This window comes from Myotis davidii, unplaced genomic scaffold (assembly GCF_000327345.1).
Source record: "Myotis davidii unplaced genomic scaffold, ASM32734v1 scaffold449, whole genome shotgun sequence".
Lineage (NCBI taxonomy): Eukaryota > Metazoa > Chordata > Mammalia > Chiroptera > Vespertilionidae > Myotis > Myotis davidii.
The window spans coordinates 3,054,391-3,060,390 of NW_006383007.1; the positions used below are offsets into that span (position 1 = coordinate 3,054,391).

At 35.4% G+C, this 6,000-nt stretch overlaps 1 long non-coding RNA gene across 1 annotated transcript in view; it reads left to right on the forward strand.

Annotated features, from left to right (window-relative positions):
* The window catches only part of LOC102770366, a 328,666-nt gene extending 323,375 nt beyond the window's left edge, over positions 1-5,291 (forward strand). The window contains exon 4 of the long non-coding RNA XR_436439.2: positions 5,060-5,291. This is a non-coding gene — a long non-coding RNA (uncharacterized LOC102770366). The remainder of the gene's footprint in view (positions 1-5,059) is intronic.
* Positions 5,292-6,000: the final 709 nt, after the last annotated feature.

Here is a 6,000-nt window from a genome sequence, read left to right on the forward strand (position 1 = left end):
TGTTAGGTCCATGGGTAAATGAGAGAAGCAATTATTTTATTATTTTTTAATAAATGTGTAGCCATTAGTACATATTATACAGATGCCAAAAAGAAAAGGCCTGCCCAATTCTACTTTGTTTTTTCTATAAACGAAAGAATATCTAGGTGAACAAGATTTAAAAATTAAAAATAAATTTTACCCAAACAACATACGTTTTTATTTGGGGTGGGGGTTAATTTAGAGGAAGATTCCAGCAGTATCTTCTCTCGGCTCCTCTTTCCTGTGTTCTGTTTTTCCCAAGCGACCCTCACCAGAGCACTTGTGACCATTAGTAGGGAAGGTGTTAATTGCCTCCTTAATGCTACCTCACAGTTCATTGACTGGTCTTAATTTCCCTTGCCATGTGGACATTAAAATCAGATGGAGCCTGTCACGGCCTTGAAATTGCTGTCTCAAAATGGAGGCCCATAACATTCCTCCATCCTTTCCGCAGATGGTTCGAATTTAATCTCTGAAAGCCCCACCCTCCCCGTGAAGGTCCTCGGTTTTACAATCTGTCTTTATACAGGGCCCAGGTATAATGTCATTGGACATTAAAAAATAAAAAATAAAAACTCCCACTGAATAGAGTAAGTTTAAGCAAGGCTATGGTTTCTTCAAAGTATCCAACAGCATCCCCTCAAATGCCATGCAAGGGGCAGGGGACACTTACTGAATCACCAACACCACTTTTTTGGTTCCTGGATTTTCCTCGGAGGCCCTTGTAAACGGTGCTTTTTAACTGTGGCATAGTCACAGTTATTAAGAAAGCTGAGGCCTTGCCAAATTTCTGGTTTTGCTGCCCAAATTACTGAATGTTTGGTTGATTACAGCCCTAAAACACCCACATACTAAGAAGCCTTTACACATTTTCTCCCCTGGGCGATCACCTGGGACACCTGAACTAAAAGTCCACCACATATAAATTAAGTATTAACTCAACTAACTTCTGCTAAAATCAATGGCCTTGAGGAATCCATCAAAAATTATATTAGCAGAGCATGGCTTTTATGAATTAAAACTCCTAACACTTAAATGCTATGCCCTCCTCTTGACCTGGAAAACTGATTTTTATTTTATATGCAATAGTATGGAACAATCCCTAGAGATAAGCACATTGTTGTTAAGTGTTCAATGTATGAATTTGTATATGAAGTGCAGCGCAGGAAAGGTGAGCTGGAGGAAAGAAAAAGATTAAATATATATGTTTGAATTATTAGATGTATGTCAATGTTCAGTAATTAAGATTATTAATAACTCTTCACCATCCAAATCAAATATCTGCAGTAAAAAGAATAGTACATATCTCAATAACATATTCATGACAAAGAAAACTTACTGCTTTACACTTCTAGTTAGAAGGGCAACCTAATCAAACATCATGCCAAAGGTAAAAGAGACCAATATAGACTAAGGAAATGATAATAAAAGAATTTGAGGAATAGAGAGTAGCCCAAATTCAAGCTCACTTTTCATGCAATTTTTCCTCACAAATAAGGACAAGCAGTGTGAGAGACAAGGGAAGGTTAGTTTCCTAGTGGATGAAATGATTGACTAAGAACAATAGTGTATACAGATGATATATTATAAAGCTGTACACCTGAAGCTTGTATAACGTTATTAACATTGTTACCCCAATAAATGTAATTGAAATAAAAAATTAAAGATTAAAAAAACACAAATAATCGGTGGCCTCAGCAATGCATATTGCCTCAAAGAGCTTCCGCAAGAATAAAAAAATAAAAAAAAAACACACAATAAAACAAACAGATTGCAGCCCCAACTGGGGAGTCCAGAAAACTACCTCACAGACACATGCAGCTGCTCCAGAAGGTAGGATCTTAACCTTTTGGGGAATGCAGCTCACTTAAAAAATCTGATGTTTTATGGATTTGCTCAGAAAAGGAAATGCATACATAGCCATACACACAAAATAGTATAATAATGTTTTAGGATATTTAAAGACTTGCTTAAGTCTCTTAATGAATTCCACTGGAGAAATGAAGACCTAGGGACTCCCCAAAATACATGGAAGTAGCTGACAGAGGCTAGAAGAGCAACAGGAGAAGCACAAAGGGTGGAAATAGCCAGCAGGACTCAGGCAGGGAAAAGCTGCTGAAGAGGGGCAATAGGTGTGATGTACTGGAGTTAAATAGATCTTAAGGAAATTCCTAAACCTCTTTGAACACTTCTTCACCTTTGTTATCTCATCTGTAAACTCTGTAAAAACAACCATTTTACAAAAAGTTGTTGTGAAGATTAAATGAGAGAATTTGTTTAATGTGCCATTGAGTAGGTGTTCAATGACTGAATATTGGTTGTTGGCAGTCTATCAACTCAGAAACAATGAAAGTTCTGAAAGGATATCATTTTTCACTGCAATAGTTGAAAACTGGAAATTATGTGTATGACCATGAGTGGGCAATGATAAAATAAATTATGACACATTGACACAGTTAAATACTATGCAGCGGTTTTAAAAATGACTTCAAACTATAATTACTAAAGTTGATATGCTGGTATGAATAGCTGTTTAGGCTACATTTTCAAGCAAAAAACCTAGCTGTATAACAATGTAAATAACATTCAATCCTGGAGTAATCATAGTTTATATAAGAATTTCTAATAGATGGACATTTATATTGGTTTCTGTTTTTCTCCCCAAATTTAAATAATACTTCTCTATAACCAAGTTTCAGTGTCTTTTTTTTCTTTAAGGTGAATTCCTAAAGTGTAACTTGCTCAGTTAAAAAGTATAAACTTTGTGAAGCTTTAGAAATATATTGTCAAATTATTTTGCAGTTACACCGTATCAATTTGCAATTACAAATACCTGAAATAAGACTGCTCAATCCCCATGCCCTATTTATTTTGCATATTTTTTAATGTTGTTCATTTTATATACAAATTTATTTGGGGTCATTTCAATTTACATTTTTAATTTTGTTAGGAATGAACATTTCTTTCATATGCATGTTAGTATATTCTGTTTCTTCTTCTGTAATTATTGCCATCTACACACTTTTCTATAGAGTTTTGGTATGTGTTTGTTTCCCATTACATTTGAAGTATTCTATATATAAAAGTTAGAAAATCTTTGGCTATCATACTAGTTGTTGTACTGCATGTAAACATTATATGGGGTCTTGGTAAGTACCAAGATTGTACAAGGATTCTGAGAAACAATAAAACAAACAAACAAACAAACAAAAAAAGGCCTGAAAAACGTCCACACACATAGTCACCCAGAGAGCTTATAGCTTCAGATCTAAACATTAGCCACTGGTCAAAAGTAAACACACAAAAATTAATACTCCATATAGCAAAAAGTTTTTCTCTTTGCTAGTGGGCACAAGAGCTCATATAGACAAGTAGACAAATAAACAAAGAAAAGAAAATACTAATACATCATATTCTCCGTTGTCTCTCACCCAAGAAAGAATAAATCTCTATAATCTATTCATTCATTTACAGAGATCACAAAGGTTAGACCATAAAACCAAATTCCAAATCCTTGCTGTCACCAATAGGGAATAATTTATTGATTGTAAAAGTTCCAAAACAAAACACAAAAATAGTAAAAAGGAAAATATGTAAAGAAACAGAAGAACAATAAAGCGAAAGTTCTGTTGCTCCTGGGGATTTACCTCTTGGAGCCAAGGAAAGAAATGTTTGGCTTGAAGTGTTCCAGGAAATGCAATAACTCCCCAGCAACACAGACTCCCTGCTGTCAGGGAAGCCACTGGACACCTCATGGAACTCCCAAAATGTTTGCAAGATTATTTTTCCTAAAAGGATATAATTGTGACTCTCATACAGATATAAAATGAATATGCCAAAGATTGTATTTAAGTCATTAATTATGGAGGGAACCAGTAAGATATTAAAAATATTTCAAAGGAGGATTCAAAGAGCATAACATATATGAGAAATAAAAAAATGAAATTGACCTACAAATAGATGCAAAGCAGGCCCCAATACGGAGCAATAATTAATTACCTTCCAGTAGGCACAATTCATTTACATATTTGTAGACAAGAATATCTGCCCTTATCATCAGTTTTTTACAACTTAAAGAGGTGTAAAATAGTACAAAAATGATCAAAGGCAGAAAAGACTTGGATGGATGAGCCACTCAGGACACCCATTCTTTTAACCTATTTCAAAGTCTTTGCAATTTTACTGACTTATTTAATAAAAGATGGATCTAATATATTCTTTCTCAGCTAGCACAAAAAAAAAATTCGGTACTATTGGGAAAAGGCAATACGAAAGCTCCTCTCTAGTCCCAGATCATCTTATCATCTCTTCCTACAGAGAAGAGAGAGCAAGTACGATTATTCTTTTGTACCTCCAATATAGCAAAGGCCCAATGACTAATAATTTCCCAATTGTAGATGTTGTCTACCCCTTTTAGTACCTCTCTCTTCTGTCTTATCAATACCACATCAGTGAATATTTGTTCCCACAGGAGCTCCTTAGGAGGCTTTAAGTATGATAGACAATCCTGAATAAACATAGAAGGAACAAATCTTTTTTCAAAGATTATAATTTGAAGGGGGGAAAGCATAACAATTGTTTTTAAAGTGATCAGACCCTTTTTATGAAACCCACCTGGACAGGTTACTTTCGCGAGTCTGAATCAATTCCAAACTTGAGACATTTGTATTACTTGAAATCAAAATAGGATTATTTTTTACTTATTAACTTGTGATCACATGTGTTTGCAAAGCCCTTCCCTGAGAATTTTGCAGAGTTAGTGACCCATGTTGTTCAGCAGAGTCTGGACAAGTATGAGCCTCAGACCCTGCTTTGATCCTAGATAGTTTCAGTAATGTCACAACCCAGGGCCTCAAAGCTCTGGAGTGGAATTATCACTGCTCCTCGGAAAATGAATCTGGGGGAAAACATGGAAAGGTCTCCATTGCCACAACCTTTGTAGGTCTGCTTGATACAACATTGAAACCAGAAGAAAATGTCTTTAATACCAATTTTTGCGCGGATTGGACTGATTAAAAATATGATTTCTGTATTTTAGGCTTCACCAGGTGACAACTCTACTAGAATCCCTATCCCGACAGAGCTCTACATACAAGCTGTCATTTTTGACCACATTTCCAGAAGAAAGACTTAACTGCCACATGTTAGATGGTTCCCTAACTGTTCACTGAATTTAAATGAAACCTGTAACCAGAAACAAATTAAACTAATGAATGAGTCTTATAGCTGGAAGGCAATTTAGAATATTAAAAGTTAATAAAGAAATTAGAAAGGAAACTGTAATATTGACTGGTTTTTTATTGTACAGATAGCCTATTAATATTATATGAGGTTTTTCTAACATTTTTTATCCTGAGGACTGAGGCTGATTGCAACACTTCATGGGAGGAATTCTTGTGGCGACTTCAAGGATATAGTAATTAGTGACACATTTTGTAGCTCAGATTTTCCAAAATAAAAATGTTTCAGGTCCTACCATGCCAAATTTAGTGGACCAAACCTTATGCCATGTGGCATAAAATCATAAACTAGAATAGAATAAGGGACACACATGGGGACAGGCATAAAGATAATAATAAAATATAGGGTTTTCAGTAATAGCAAATGAGTAAATGAAATCTGAAATATTCCATGAGATGATGTATAAAATGAATGAAAGTGTTAAATACATGTTAGTGCTGGATGATATGAATCCCAGAACAAGGAAGCTGAGAAAAGGAAATCTAAGGGAAATCAGAAGATTGCAGAGAGACGAGGACTTTGTAAGAGAAAAGAACAGGAAGAGAACCAAGATGGCGGCATAGGTTAACGCCAGAGATTGCTGCTTCGAACAACCAATTCAAATTACGCCTGAAACACGGAACGGACACCATCCAGAACCACAGGAGGGCTGGCTGAGTGGAAATTCTACAACTAGGAGTAAAGAGAATATCATACCCAGACTCAGAGGAGGCGCAGTGCTGAAGTGAAATTCTCAGG